The 16339-nt window shown below is 50.6% G+C and overlaps 1 protein-coding gene across 1 annotated transcript in view; it reads right to left on the bottom strand.

Moving 5' to 3' along the window:
• Positions 1-16339, bottom strand: part of ADARB1 (adenosine deaminase RNA specific B1) — a 108234-nt gene that overhangs the window by 48245 nt on the left and 43650 nt on the right. Inside the window, exon 2 of the mRNA XM_068986650.1 lies at positions 15146-15282. The gene's annotated coding sequence lies outside the window, so the exon portion shown is untranslated. The remainder of the gene's footprint in view (positions 1-15145; positions 15283-16339) is intronic.

Raw genomic sequence — 16339 nt, 5'->3', positions numbered from 1 at the left:
CTGCTCACTATGATCCTATGGGTTCAAGAGGACACAGTTTGGTTCTCAAGACACTTGGTGCAATGACATTGAGTCCACTTAGGTTCCTTTCAACTAAAGGGCACGTAACAGTCTGTGAGACACAAGGGCAAGCTAGCTTCCTACAACCATGTGCACAAGCCCACTTCACACCCGCTCTACATTCATATCAAGAGGCAGACAAAGTGGCAGTTACATGCACACAGCCTTCACTTCATAAACTGATAGCTTGCTTTTTCTCATCAAATGACATGACCCAGTGCACAATGAATCTTCATCAAGTAATGAATGCCATATTCTCAAGAGTAAGCGTGGGGCAGAACCACCAGAATGACAAGGCGAGTGGGGCTCTGACCATGCTGAGCCTGTGGCTGTTGTCAGGTGGGGCCCTCAAGGAGCATCAAGCTTCTCTCTGTGTCTTAATTTATCTCAGAGCCACCCCACACGGAGTCCCCAGAGGTGAAGTAATGACCTCTCTCTGCATCTATTATAGTCTTCTTTCTTCCCACTTCTTTCTTCCACCTTTAGGATTACTTAAGAGAAGTGTAAAAATAGAATTCCCATGTTCATGAGAATCAAGAGATTCCCAGCAGAATGGCAATGATTTGCTATTTCAGATAGCGATTCCAGAACCATTAAATTGACAGTTTATAATCTAAAAAAATACTTCAAAGCTCTTTTTCTAATTTAAAAATACATCAATTTTGGACTTCAGCTGTCACATCTTTGCAAGTTAATAACTACTGAATTCCAAGAGAAAGTCATAAATAGTCAGACACCATTTAGCATCTGACATTCTTGGTACCTAATTAACTTTATTTTTATCCAAACCCTAGAGTAAAGACACCAAAATTTAACGTTCCTAGACTATTAATCTAGAATAAGACTCTTGAAAACTATTTTTCTACTCTTATAAGAAATAAAAAAAGTTTACTCTATTAGAATTCTAAACCCTCTAAATGAGTCATTCATTAGTTACTCATATATAATCAACACATGGGAAACTGTAACAGTACTTGATTTAATATTAATATTATGGCACCTGAGAAATATCTCTTAATAAGAAAAGCAGCACTCACTCCCTCATCCAGCCGTCCTCTGGGGAGGAGTGGGCTTGGGGCAGGGCTGAAGCCAGTGCCAACAGCTGGCTGAGGTGAGAAACAGCCAGACTCCACAGTGGAGTGGAGCCGCACAGCAGGCAGGCCAGCCTGATGGCTCGGGTCTGGGGCAAAAAAAGAAAGGATGCCTGGCTTTCAGCCTGAGAGCCCAGAAGGACGGAGCTGCTGAGGGGGTGGGGGTGGGTCACTGGGGGTTCACTCTGATGTGCCAAGCTGGAGATGAGGTAGTCCCCCAGAAGATGCAGGGGGACCCAGGGTCTGAGTACAGACAGCAAGAGAAAGGTCTGGGCTGGAGACTCAGGTGTGGGACTCACCAACACAGAGAGGAGGTGAGAGTCTTGAGTGTGGATGGGATACATGCTGCTGCTGGGCAGTTGGGAGAGGGAGCAGCCACGAGGTGGTGTGCATAGGACAGGTTTATCCACTGGCTACTGCCTGTCCGGTCACTGCCCGTGCTTTAGCTCACTTCAGTTCAGTTCAGTTGCTCAGTCGTGTCCGACTCTTTGCGACCCCATGAATCACACCCTGTCCATCACCAATTCCCGGAGTTCACTCAGACTCATGTCCATCAAGTCTGTGATGCCATCCAGACATCTCATCCTCTGTCGTCCCCTTCTTCTTCTGCCCCCAATCCCTCCCAGCATCAGAGTCTTTTCCAATGAGTCAACTCTTCGCATGAGGTGTCCAAAGTACTGGAGTTTCAGCTTTAGCATCATTCCTTCCAAAGAAATCCCAGGGTTGATTTCCTTCAGAATGGACTGGTTGGATCTCCTTGCAGTCCAAGGGACTCTCAAGAGTCTTCTCCAAAACCACAGTTCAAAAGCATAAATTCTTCGGTGCTCAGCCTTCTTCACAGTCCAACTCTCACATCCATACATGACCACAGGAAAAACCATAGCCTTGACTAGACGGACCTTAGTCGGCAAAGTAATGTCTCTGCTTTTGAATATGCTGTCTAGGTTGGTCATAACTTTTCTTCCAAGGAGTAAGTGTCTTTTCATTTCATGGCTGCAGTCACCATCTGCAGTGATTTTGGAGCCCCCCAAAATAAAGTCTGACACTGTTTCCACTGTTTCCCCATCTATTTCCCATGAAGTGATGGGACCGGATGCCATGATCTTCGTTTTCTGAATGTTGAGCTTTAAGCCAACTTTTTCACTCTCCTCTTTCACTTTCATCAAGAGGCTTTTGAGTTCCTCTTCACTTTCTGCCATAAGGGTGGTGTCATCTGCATATCTGAGGTTATTGATATTTCTCCCAGCAATCTTGATTCCAGCTTGTGTTTCTTCCAGTCCAGCGTTTCTCATGATATACTCTGCATATAAGTTAAATAAGCAGGGTGACAATATACAGCCTTGACGTACTCCTTTTCCTATTTGGAACCTGTCTGTTGTTCCATGTCCAGTTCTAACTGTTGGTTCCTGACCTGCATACAGATTTCTCAAGAGGCAAGTCAGGTGGTCTGGTATTCCCATCTCTTGAGGAATTTTCCACAGTTGATAGTGATCCACACAGTCAAAGGCTTTGGCATAGTCAATAAAGCACAAATAGATGTTTTTCTGGAACTCTCTTGCTTTTTCCATGATCCAGCGGATGTTCGCAATTTGATCTCTGGTTCCTCTGCCTTTTCTAAAACCAGCTTGAACATCAGGGAGTTCACGGTTCGCGTATTGCTGAAGCCTGGCTCGGAGAATTTTGAGCATTACTTTACTAGCGTGTGAGATGAGTGCAATTGTGCGGTAGTTTGAGCATTCTTTGGCATTGCCTTAGCTCACTTAAACATCACCAAATCTCAGTAAAGAAGACTCTGCAATGACCGCGTGAGGGGCAGCCTGGACACAACCACCATCTGTTTCACGACCAGAAGGGATGCCAGTCAAACCTCTGTGAGGGGAGTCGGGCAGTGCAGCCTGATTACAGCATAGGGACCTCCCTGCTGAAGCCCTGCTCCACCTCCTACTGGCCTGGGGCCATAGGAACTTTTCACCCTGCTGGCTTCCTGGTGACGGAGAAGGTTCCCTCCAGGCTTGCTGGGGAGACCATGTGAGGATGGTGCACAGGGAGGGCAGCAGACCCTCAGCTTTAGCTGCTCCTGCATTAGCAGCACCGCTTTACAGAGGAGCCTGCCAGCTGGAGAGGCTAAGTGACCTGTCCACAGTCACAACTGGACCCTGTTCAGAACCCAGGACACGCCCAGCTTAGATGCAGCACTTCAACCTCTGCAACACAGCCAACATAGCAAAAGCACAGCCACTCATTTACTTTTTTAGCGTATTAAGATTCTACAGTATTGTCAAAACGACACGCCCGTATTTCTCTAACATTGCACGTTTCTACTTTCTCTGACAGGACAGTTTCAAGCAGACTAAGGGGAGCGTAGTTGTCAGTCTACTTCCAACGTTGCTCCACTCAGTTAAGATCATGGATTCAAGTGAGCTTTTTCCATTTTCTTTTACAGTGACTTTACCAAGGAACTTTGGATTAAAATAAAAATCTACACAGCTCAAATAAGTAAAGCAGGTGTTGAATCTGAAAAAAAAGCAGGGAGACACTTGAATTGAAATTAGGCCCTGAAATTAGTTCCAATAGCCAATCATGGTAGACAGTGACTGCAGCCATATTAAAAGATGCTTGCTTCTTGGAAGAAAAGCTATGACAAACAGGCAGTGTATTTAAAAACGGAGACATCATTTGGCCAACAAAGGTCCTTATAGTCAAGGCTACGGTTTTTCCAGCAGTCATGTATGAATGTGAGAGCTGGACCTAAAGAAGGCTGAGCACTGAAGAATTGATGCTTTTGAACTGTAGTGCTAGAGAAAATTCTTGAGAGTCCCTTGCACTGCAAGATCAAACCAGTCAATCCTAAAGGAAATCAACCCTGAATATTAATTGGAAGGCCTGATGCTGAAGCTGAAGCTCCAATACTTTGGCCACCTGATGGGAAGAGTCGACTCTTTGGAAAAGACCCTGATGCTGGCAAAGATTGGTGGCAGGAGAAGGGGGTGATAGATGAGATGGTTGAATGGCATCACTGACTCAGTGGACATGAGTTTGAGCAAGACAATGCTCAAGATTCGGGAGACAGTGGAGGACAGAGCCTGGCATGCTGCCATTAATGGGGTTGCAAAGGGTTAGACACAACTGAGCAACTGAATAAAGTCACCTATAGCAAGGAAGTAGCCACAGATGGTGGTAGGCAGATGGCTCAAATGTTCCACGGATGACGGAGGTGATCCATAGGTAGCCATGGTGGCCCGTGGATGAGTGTCTGCAGCAGAGGCCATCTCAAACCCAAGAGGCCTGGGCTATGCAGGGAGGGCTCAGACATCTAGCTAAAGATGAAAGGAAAGTCTGAAATAAACACTGCCATCAAGTCTGAACATAAATTTGAAGCTAAACTGAGTACACAATTGATAGTCATGATTGGATAGGTATTTCTTTCTCTATTGTATTTTTTTAAATTTATTTATTTTTTAATTGAAGGATAACTGCTTTACAGAATTTTGTTGTTTTCTCTCAAACATCAACATGAATAAGTCATAGGTATACATATAGGTATGTTTTTCTTTAAACATTACTTTTTGAAGCATACTTTAAAATGCTTTAGCTATTACTGATTATTAATAACAAATTAGAACATAAACTTTTTGAAATACAAAGTAAATCTGGCTAGTTCTTCAAAGAAGACAGAGTGACTTTGCTCAATCTAGAGTAGAAAACCCCTGGCCTAGTTGATCTATTTATAAATGATTCCAAGATTGTCGTTTTTTAACTGGGTAGGTGTAGACAAAAGAGCTGATGTGAACGTATATATATACAAGGAAGGTTCAGTTCAGTTGAGTTGCTCAGCCGTGTCTGACTCTTTGTGATCCATGGACTGCAGCATGCCAGGCTTCCCTGTCCATCACCAACTCCCAGATCTTGCTCAAACTCATGTCCACTGAGTTGGTGATACCATCCAACCACCTTATCCTCTGTTGTCCCCTTCTCCTCCTGCCTTCAGTCTTGCCCAGCATCACGGTCTTTTCCAGTGAGTCAGTTCTTCGTATCAAGTGGCCAAAGTATTGGAGCTTCGGCTTCACCATCAGTCCTTCCAAAGAATATTCAGGATTGATTTCCTTTAGGATAGATTGATTTGATCTCCACACAGTCCAAGGAACTCTCAACAGTCTTCAACACCACAGGACAAAAGCATCAATTCTTTGGCACTCAGCTTTCTTTATGGTCCAACTCTTACATCCATACATAACTACAGGAAAAATCAGAGCTTTGACTAGATGGACCTCTGCTGGCAAAGTCTCTGCTTTTTAATATGCTGCCTAGGTTGGTCACAGCTCTTCTTCCAAGGAGCAAGTATCCTTTAATTTCATGGCTGCAGTCACCATCTCAGTGATTCTGGAGCCCAAGAAAAGAAAGTCTGTCACAGTGAAGGTACCAGAGGACAAAAGTGACCAGATTTGACTAAAAACTTCAGCAAGACTGAAGGGGAAGAAACCACTTGAAAAGCTATCAGAGGCGTTAAAGCTGGACCGTAGGTGGCGCCTGAGGCATGCAATTCATGAGCCTGAGGAACACACACACGGGGCACCCTCAGAGCTGCAAGAGGGGGAACATTCAGGGTGTGAAGAGCCGAATCTGCCACCAAATGGATGCCATGTGCAAGGAGACGGCAATAAAAGGCAACAACGAAAACCCACATCTTTGTCACTGAAATCCACGACTAGAGAGCGCCAGTGGAGTCGAGACCAAAGCAGTCTGGTTACTGAGGCAATGCAGCTGGGCTGGAGGGCAGCGGCAGGGTGTCAGCCAGTCTGAGAGGGGGTGACCCATCTCAGGTCCCTCAAGCTGATCCCCTACGAAGGTGGGAGCCTAGGAGACCCCGAGTTCCAGGGTGGGGCAGCCCGCAGGCCTCGCCCCACCTGCAGATCTGTATCCCTCAGGAGACGTGAGTGTCATCTTGCACGGACTTTCACAGGGAGGTGTGGGAACAGGTCCCTTACTCACTCTGGCCCACAGGGATCTCTTCTGGCTGGAGTGTGCCTTCATCCCCAAAGTCTAGCACCCTGGGATCTCATAGGCAGAATCTGAGCCACGACTTGGAGGCCCTGGATTACACCATGGACCCGGGCTACCGCCTGGCCAGCCCCGACCCCCCTCCCCCTCCCCCTGGTGCCCACTGCTGCAAGGTCAGCCTCAGCAGAGCAAGTGGGGGTGGGAACAGGACAACAGAGTGGGCGTGGCTTCGACACAGCGGTAGGGCTGCAAGACGCAGGTTTATGGAAGAGGAATTTTAAACCTTAAGCAGTCACATTATTTCTTCACTTTAGGAAGTGAAGAGTTGGCAACTCTTCACTAAAGATCAAACACACACATACAAATTTTGGTTAGTCTTATTAAAATCAGCAATCTGTTACCACACATTTAGAACTTGAGAGTACAGACTGGGATTTTTTTTTTTTTCTTTTGCATTTTCCCTTAATTATTGCCTATGTGAAATATTAAGCTAAAACAGTAGAACTGAAGAATTATGTTACACATAAATAAGCAAAGCAGTACTTTTTTTAAAGATGAGAACAAATTATGCGACTGTGCTTTCCAAGTCTGTAACACAGACTCAATTCATTAGTATGCTGCTGCTATGCTGCTTCAGTCGTGTCCGACTCTGTGAGACCCCATAGATGGCAGCCCACCAGGCTCCCCCATCCTGGGAATTCTCCAAGCAAGAACACTGGAGTGGGTTGCCATTTCCTTCTCCAATGCATGAAAGTGAAAAGTGAAAGTGAAGTCGCTCAGTCATGTCCGACTCCTAGCGACCCCATGGACTGCAGCCTTCCAGGCCCCTCCATCCATGGGATTTTCCAGGCAAGAGTACTGGAGTGGGTTGCCATTGCCTTCTCCGATTTATTAGCATAGTTAAACATAAATTATTTGATAAAATTTATAAATCAGGTCATTCAGTAAACTAAACTAGCCGTAAGTATTCCATGCCATTGTCTCCTGGCTCCTTTAAAACGGTTAAACCAAAGCCAGTGAACCGAAACTTTCCTGCACTTTTCCACAGGAAGTTGGTATCTGGGTTCAGGATGTGAAACAGGCTTTTCTCGTAATCGCAGCACAACCCCACAGCGCCACCTACTGTCTGAAGGCGTCCACCTGGGGCTCTGGGCACGCTGGACAGTGTGGTCGGCCCTCTCCACCGCTACGTCCTGGCTCTCTGTCCGTGGCAGGTGATGACACAGAAAACCACCAACAGACAAGGCCACTCTGCGATGAGGGTGGATGGGCACATCTGAGCGGGCCAGAGGGCGCCTCTGGGAGGAGGAGACGCGGCGGTGCTGTGCTACGTGCACACACTGTCGGCACACAATTAACTGCTCACAGAAAAGTGATTTTTATTGCATGTCAACTATATCTCAATAAAGTTAGCTTTTTAAAAAATCCCAGAAAAAAAACACAAATTATATGAGAAAGTCATCGTTCAATTTGAAACAAAATAAAAGGTATGTAGATTTCAAGAAGAAGGAATGAATGGATTCCAAACACAGAATGAATCAGTTGGAAAAGACTGGAAAGCCCGATCTCTCTCATCAGGACAGCAGAGGACGGTGCCACCAGCTCTCGCTGCTACAGCTGACATATCTCGCGAGGAGACCGGGCTGGGAAGCCGGCAAACAGCCGCAAGCACAGAGCTGTGTCAGGGAGGCCAAGGTCCAAACTCGGGCTGTAGCCACTTCTCACAGCCCGCTCCACCACCCCAGACAATGCAAGAATGCAGGAAGAAGAGGCTAACACTGAACAAAAAAGGCACGACCCAATGATAAGGCTAGTTAAAGTGCCCTCCATGCCCCCACCCCGACAGCTGCAGCCCGCTTGGGCCCACCAGGCTGCTGGGATCCTCTCCTGTCCCCAATCCTCTGCTCCATGCCCACCTCCCTGTACCATCTGCTTAGAAAATACACAATGTTCAGGACTCCCCACCTCCATGAAGCCTGCAGCCCCTGCCTGGAGAGGTCGCCTGCCTCCGCCCCTACTCTCATCACAGCAGCAGTGGACACCGCATCATCACTTGCTTCCTGCCCACCCCCAGCCACGTCCATCCTCCAGGGCCTGCCTATGCAGCATTGCACAGGCCTGAGTGCCACTAGGAACCAAGAGACCCACCCTGTCCACTAAGCAGCTCTGGGCTTGGTTCTTCCAGAGTGGGGCCCATGGAGCTCTCATCAATGCTGCCAGTTGCCACCTGACAAACTCCAGGGAGTGATGAGAGACCACATGGAATGTCCCAGTTCATGTTCAAAAGGTGGACCACAAACCCAGCAGTGGTCCACAGCGTCCTGGGCACAGCCAAGCGTGCATTAATAAGATGATCAGGAAACATCAATCTTCTAGAATTCTCCATGTGCACAGGAGGGGCAGGGGGTCTCATAGATTCAGCCTTTCAAATTTTAGAGTGGTGTCTACGTAACAAACCCGTCCACAGGAGGGTGATGATAGTATTTCTAAAAATCCCTCCATGAGGACACAGGGAAGAACACCAGATTTTCCTGTATCTACAATGATCAAGCCACAGAGGCTGGGATGGTTGGCTGGCATCACTGACTCAATGGACATGAATCTGATTAAACTCCAGGAGATACCGGAGGATAGAGGAAACTTGTGAGCTGTAGTCCATGAGGTCACAAAGACTTGGACACAACTTAGCGACTAAACAATATAAATGAACCTCTTCATTTTTCTTTTACAGGTCAGTCTTAAGTGTCTGATTCTATTATCTAGTATTGAGTCTAGTATTGACTAGAGCTCAAAACAGCTAGAAGAAAATCACCAATTAATCTGCAAGAACAACAGATGCAACAGCACACGACACTGCAAAGGCAACTGAATTTTTATTTGCCGAGTCGTACTTTTGAGGTTGCGCTGGGCTTGGGGCTCAGTTGTGTCTGACTCTTGGCAACCCCATGGACTGTAGCCCGCCAGACTCCTCTGTCCACAGGATTCTGCAGGCAAGAAAACTGGACTGGGTTGCCATGCCATACTCCAGGGGAATCTTCCCAACCCAGGGATCAAACCCACGTCTCCCGCGTTGCAGGCAGATTCTTTACTGTCTGAGCCCCCAGGGAAGCCCACTCATGAGGTTAACTGTGCACTATTTTGCCTGCAGCCACCCTCAGCCAGGGATATGCAGAGAAGGCACATGGGGGCCCCTCCTGGGTCCTTGCTGGGATGCTGCCCCCTGGGAGAGGTCCCACCCCTGGCCTGCAGGTCGCCCTCACAGCCAGCGCTGCCTGGTGGTAACCATGACTGCCCTCTGCTTCCAGCAGCATCAGGAGGCCACCCTGGTCCCAAGGGCCTCAGTTAGTGCCTGCCCACAGGTGTAAGGCACATATCTGCTGGATAAATGACAGACGGGGTCCAGAGTGCAACAGAGATCTTCTTTGAACACTGCTGCAGGTGCTAAGAAGCTTCACTGGGACATTCCCTGCCATCTGAGTCCCTACCCGAGGCCCTGGAGCTGAGAAAGAAGGAGCGTTAGGGGCCCAGGACGTTGAAGGGGGCACCTCCAGTTATGCAAGATCAGCCAGGAGAGCATGAACCCAGTGCCTGGTCCGCACCATGGGGAGGAGGCCGGAGCTGGACCACGGTCGGGGGCGACAGCCTGGGCCGAGTCCTCCCAGCAGGTGAGCTCCAGGTGGAGGGAGAAGATGGAGTTCTTCCCTCCCCCCAGCTCCAGGCCCTGGTCCACTCACCCAGCCTCACTCCACCCCCAGGCCCCCCAGAAGTCCACCTGTAGCTCCCGCCACGCACCTGACCACCTAGCAGGCCCCCATCCTTCCCAGCCTGTCTGATGGGCAGTGAGGTGCAGAAGCAGGCCATTAGTTCCAGAATGGCCTCCTGGCTCTGCTGATGAGCCCGTAAGGTCTCTCCGAGAGTATGCTCACAGCGCCTCTGTCTATCCTGCACCGAGTGCCGAGACCACAGCCGCGATGACACCCTCAGGGCTTCCTTGGGCACCGGGAGTGCCAGGCAGCAGGAACAGGGAGGGGGTGAGCAAGAGAGGGTTCCCCAGGAACCAGCCTCTCCACTCTGGCTTCAAGTCCACGTACGCAGACTCAGTCAAGGGCTGCTGCCAGGGTCTCAGTCTATAGGCTGCACATATCTTGGGACAGGCCCCAGAAGTAGAACGCCAGGCCCACTTGGGGCCCAGGTGCCCACCTTGGGGATGGTTCTGGGAGGATCCCCAGGTGGCTTTCGGGCTGGTGCTGGCCCAACCTCCAGACATGCTGGGTTTCGCTGCCAGTGGGCACTGCTTCATGTGTTCACTGGCCACCCCCGTTTCATATCTGGCGCCAAACCTGTGCAAGCTTTCCTGCCCTTTTTGTGCCCACTGTCTTGTCCATATTGGCTTGTAGGGGCCCGTATGCATTATGTGCTCTAGAGACCACGCAGGCCTCTGCCCGTCTGGTACACACCGATCAGATACACATCCTGTGAGGCACATACCGATGGCAGATACACACCTCAACCAGGCACAGGCGCAGTAAGTTCCCCAATCAATGGGTGTTGGCAGCACACTTCATTGCACACCTTGCTTCTCCCTCCCCCTTGATGGTGGCAGAGCTGCCGACATGATGGGCCTACTGCCACAGGAGGCATGGGGAAGGGATGTGCAGATATGATGAAGGTCCCGAATCAGCCAGCTGAGTTAGTGTAAAGCGGACTTCCCTAGGTGGGCTCACCCAATTAGGGTGGAGGAAAGAAATCCGTATGGGAGGCAGCAGAAGAGGCTCCCTCCCCTTCCCGTGTCCAGGGGTTGGGGCCAAAGGCCTGCATCCTGCAACCACAAGTAACTCGGTGGGCTGGGTAGGGCCCCTGGGCCTCTAAACTCTGGACCAGGTGAGAGCGGGAGCAAGGAATCTGGCCCTGACCCTGAGACGGCTGGAGGACATTTGCTGCGGTTTGTTTCACAGTGACAAGAAGTTAGTCCACGGGCATGCTGACCACCGATGCTTCCAAGGACAAAACTGGGTTCACGCTCCACACTGAGCCGGCGGGTGGCCTGTGGCGGCCCGGGAAGTGAGGCTTGCCTGACGCTAGCCACGCCAACTGCACCAACCACAGCCACTGCGCCAACCATGCCCAAGACGCCGGCCAAGCCCACCACACCGGCCACGCCCACAATCTGGGCTCGTTGGACCCTGAGCGCGTCTCCTCCACGTGGCCTGGGGAAGCAGGCCCTCACTGCCCCATGAGGCAGGACACAAGCTTCCCAGAGTGATGACTGGACCACCAAGGTTCACATGCAGAAGAGCATGGTCCCCGGCAGGATCTGTTTCCTGCTCGGCTTCCTTGTTCCCAAGCAGAAGAGCAAACACTGGCAGATCTGAGCAGGGCGGACCTTGGCTCCCTGGGCAGCACCGGGGTCCCAAAGGGCCAGTCTCTGCCCCTGGCTGCCCAAGACCTGTGACCTCACAAACAGGGACGCCTCTGCCTGGACGCCCCTTGTTGAGCTGATGCTGATGAGTCAGGCAGGCCACACAAGGACACCTTCTCGGCAGCAGTGACTCATGCCAGAAGCACACTGAGACACTCTTCATTCTCAGCCAAACTTTTCTTTAGTTCACCGACCTTCAGAAGTGTTTGTAAACTGAAGTGTCATCTGTGTTAAACAGATTCTGTTAGCCAATAAATCACAGTAAGGGGGAAAAGTCAAGTTCCTACCCCAACATGTGTGGATTTAGCTGCCTGCCTAAGCACCAGGTGCCCTCGCAGCGCTGCCTCCTGCTTTCTCCATTGCTGATGTGTTAGGAGCACCTGGGGTCACCTGCACCTCAGGGCCTGCCTGATGCCCCAGCGGACTCCTCCTGGGCCCACAGCTACCCCAACTTTCAGAACACCCAGCCGGCCTGTGAGGATCTTGAGGCCACCCTGTCCCCGACAGACCCTCCTTGCCACCTTCTTCTCTCTGCTAAGGCTCCTATCAGTGGTAGCCACGTGTGGACGTGGTCTGGTCGTCACAGGGCTGGGGCACTCAGGCACCATATAGGGAGAGGGAATGTATGAGACAAGCAGGACCGTTCCAGAAATAACTGTCCTGCCCGAAGGACTGACATGCAGGTGACAAAGAGATTCATGAGGACACAAGACCAGGCCTGTTTCAATACGGTCACAACTTCCCACACACCCAGCAGTCCAGAGTGGAACTGCTGTGTGGGGGCAGAGAGGCCACACCCTGCTGCTCTGAGAGCCAGTCCATGAGCTGAGGGCCATCCCACTCAAGTCAGCACCGCAGTCCCACGACACCATCACAGCGCCTGCAGCTCTGCGTCTGCGGGTGTACGCGCAGCACAGGACGTTCACAGGTCCCCGTGAGAGCTATGTCACTGTGCATCCTTAATTTCTCTTTTACTACATTTGGATATGGTCATAATTATAATGATTTCAATTCAGAATTAGAAGGGGAGTCTATACATGTTTGTCATAAGCAGACTGCGGGGACTGGTGGCAATGAGACACTGAGGAAAGCCTCAGCATCTGAGCAGAGCCAGGCCTCCCTGGGACCCCCTCAAGTTCACCCCGAGGGAGCTTAAGGGCTTCCCAGGTGGCACTAGTGGTAAAGAGCCCGCCTGCCAATGCAGGAGATTTAAGAGACTCGGCTCGATCCCTGGCTCGGGAAGATCCCCTGGAGGAGGGCATGGCAACCCACTCCAGTACTCTTGCCTGGAGAATCCCACGGACAGACGAGCCTGCCGGGCTACAGTCCATATAGGGCCGCAAAGAATCAGACAGGACTGAAGCAACCTGGCCTGCACAGCACGCACGGGCCCTTAAACTCTGCAGGGGCTCCACAGCACAACCTCAAGAGGCCCCAACCTCGGAAGGTATTCTCACCTACGAAACACAGGAAGCAACTTCAGCCTGTTTAAGGAGCAAGAGAGGTGGAAGCAGGGACCAGCCTGGAGCTAAAAATACAGGCTGCCTGCAGCGCTCCCGCCAGACGGCAAATGAGGCTACTGACCAGGAGTGCGTCAGCCAAGAGATACTTTATCCAGCCAGAAACTTGCGTGCTTTTTTCTTTTTCAAATCACTGTGAAAAAAAGATTAATACATGGGATTATGGTTGCTAGAATTAGCTCTCATTTTATGAAACAAATGTGAAGTGTCTACTCTGCAGGTACCACCTGTCAGCACAGACTCAACAGAAGACCTGATTCCTGACACTGGGTGTCTGACCATACCGCCCTCCGTTCTGCTTCAGATGCCACCTCCTGCCCTTGCTTTTTTTCCTGTGCCTTCAGGGACAGCTGACTTGTGCACAGGATTGAAAACAATTTGCTTCTTCACTGCATGCTTATGTCACATTAGAAACACTTTCTAATTCACTTCAACAGCATAATTAAAACGAGAGTTTACATACCACTATAATTGGTTCTGTGGCTTAGCTCTGAAAGCACCTATCTAGTAAACAGGAGATCTTGGGTTTGAATCCCAGATGGGCCTAATAGGGCAATGTTTTGGGGGCTTCCCTGACGGCGCAGTGGGAAAGAATCCACCTGCCAATGCAGGAGATACAGGTTCAATCCCTAGGTCAGGAAGATCCCCTAGAGAAGGAAATAGCAACCCACTCCAGTATTCTTGACTGGGAAGTCTCATGGACAGAGGACCCTGGTGACCCACAGTCCATGGGGTCATAAAGAGTCAGACACAACTGGGGGACTAAACAACAAGAACGTTACATATACAGCTCCCTGGATGTGAAAGTGGAAGTGAGGTCGCCAAGTCATGTCCGACTCTTTGTGACCCCATGGACTGTAGCCTATCAGACTCCTCCATCCATGGGATTTTCCAGGCAAGAGTGCTGCAGTAGATTGCCATTTCCTTCTCCAGGAGGGGATCTTCCCGACCCAGGAATCGAACCTAGGGCTCCTGCATTGCAGGCAGCCGCTTTACCGTCTGAGCCAGCAGGGAAGCCCACACAGCACCGTGGATGTAGGTGGCCATAAACCCCAGCTCAAGCATGGTGCTAAAGCATGGTCTCACTCTGGGCTTTGTACCATCTCCCAACCAACTCCGGCTACAGAGAAACTGATTTAAGATCACTAATTGAGCTAACAGATGAGTTGTGGTTAAAAACACAACTCCATCCTACTGGCACAAGCAGTGGTAAAGGTAAGCATGGTTTTGCCCTCTCCATACACTTGCTGGCTATGTACAAAAGAAAAAAAACAACAACAGAAAGCACCAGTTGAAGATTAGACAAAACCTCTTTTAAAGGTTTCCTTTGAAACCAGGGACCTGATGTTCCTGATGTCCACAAACACAGAAACGACAGGTGGGGCCCTCCAGGTACAATTCCCGGGCCCTGTGGTCAGGCATGGCACATCTCCCGGCCCTAACCAACCCCATGGATGGCTCCACGCCGCCACGGCCCAGAGGGGGCTGTGTCCTGGCTGACACGCCTCAGCCCCCAGCGAGGGAGTGGACAAACCCAGAACGCCCTCTTTCTGCACCCAGAAGCTTCTGGCAGCCACTTCCTATAATACTTCTTCCCCAAGGAAAAAACCTCCGTGAAAGTTCAGTGCTTGGCCTTCCTGACTCAGTCACTCCGCAGGCCACAAACTAACCTTACGTCATACTAACTGCCGGGATTTTGACTGGGTCGTCTCAGCTTCCCTCAGAAGCAGACGCTGAATCATGTAATAGTCACCAACAACAAGTACCGAAGAAACGTTCTTTTAATTACCTCAAAGAAAGTAATCTGCGGTCAGGGCTTTACAGCAAGTCCCCGCTAGTGCCCAGCCCTTGGCCACCCGCGGCGGCCACTGGGGGGCAGCAGAGCACCAGCTGAGAGGCTGTGGGGACAGGAACAGACGGTCTACGGTCTGTAGGAAGCTGCTAACAAAATGCATTTTAAACAGCCAGCCAAAAGGCTTAACTAATGAGTTTACGTGGGGCCAGAGGCATTTTTTATGAGGCAAAAGTTAGCAGAGGTTTACAGGTTCCACTCTTACTGTGAATTCCACGTGTTCCTGTGCCGCCTGGGCCCTGTGGAGCGGGTGGAGCTGAGATGATCCGAGCGTGGCGCCCGCTCGGTGAGCTTCCTTCAGGCCCTTGTCCAGCTCTCCATGCCGACCGGAAAGCCTTCCCCCTGTAACAGACGGTTCCCGTGCTTCATGTTAACTTTAACCCAACAATAAAGCCTTTCCACCATTGCAGAAGTCAAAGTGAAAAAGTGAAGTCGCTCAGTTGTGTCCGACTCTTTGCGACCCTGTGGACTGTAGCCCACCAGGCTCCTCCATGCATGGGGTTTCCCAGGCAAGAATACTGGAGTGGGTTGCACATTTCCTCCTCTAGGGGATCTTCCCCACCCAAGGATCAAACCTGGGTCTCCTGCATTGCAGGCAGACGCTTTAACCTCCGAGCCACCAGAGAAGCCAACTCCGTAACATGCTGCTCATGAAAAGTCCTCTCCCAGGGAACTGATCTGCAGGCTACACAGCACAGCCCCCAAAATAACCAGTCCTCTCTTGAATATGGAGGCTTCCCTGGTGGCTCAGTGGTAAAGAATCTGCCTGCCAATGCAGGAGACGCAGGTTCAATCCTTGGGTCAGGAAGAACCCCTGGAGAAGAAAATGGCAACCCACTCCAGTATTCTTGCCTGGAGAATCCCACGAACAGGGGAGCCTGGCGGGCTACAGTCCACGGGGACGCAAAGAGACGACTGAGTGACTGAACAACAACTCCTAGATATGTTTCACTTACTTCTAATGTGTTCTTGGTTTTTAAAGCAGATACCCCATGATAACTCCCACCTTCACCCCCTGCCACAACAGGCAGGGGCACACAAGACACACACCATCAGCTCTCCACTCGCCAACAGGCCAGTGCAAACAAGCACCAACCCACACGCCAAGGAATGAGGCCTCGGGCAGAGTCCTGTCCGGACCCATCTTCCGAGAGAGCAGACGCCACCTGCGCAGGCCTGTGTACACGCGTGTGAGTCCAGACAGACCTGGAGTTACAGGCTCGGCATACCCCCACCCCTTCCCGCCCAGGTCAGCGCCGACAGCCAGCCCTGTGTCTGGAGCGGAGCCCGGGAAACAACTCTCCAGATCACTTCCTCCCGACCAGTGGGACGGTGGAACTTGCTGATATACCTATGAGACCTGACAATGGAGCGCCCGCATTTTCTTTCTGAAAAACAA

Source organism: Capricornis sumatraensis, chromosome 1 (assembly GCF_032405125.1).
Source record: "Capricornis sumatraensis isolate serow.1 chromosome 1, serow.2, whole genome shotgun sequence".
In the NCBI taxonomy this organism is placed as follows: Eukaryota; Metazoa; Chordata; class Mammalia; order Artiodactyla; family Bovidae; genus Capricornis; species Capricornis sumatraensis.
Note: the sequence above shows the minus strand (reverse complement) of the source record. Positions and strands in the feature narration are given on the sequence as shown.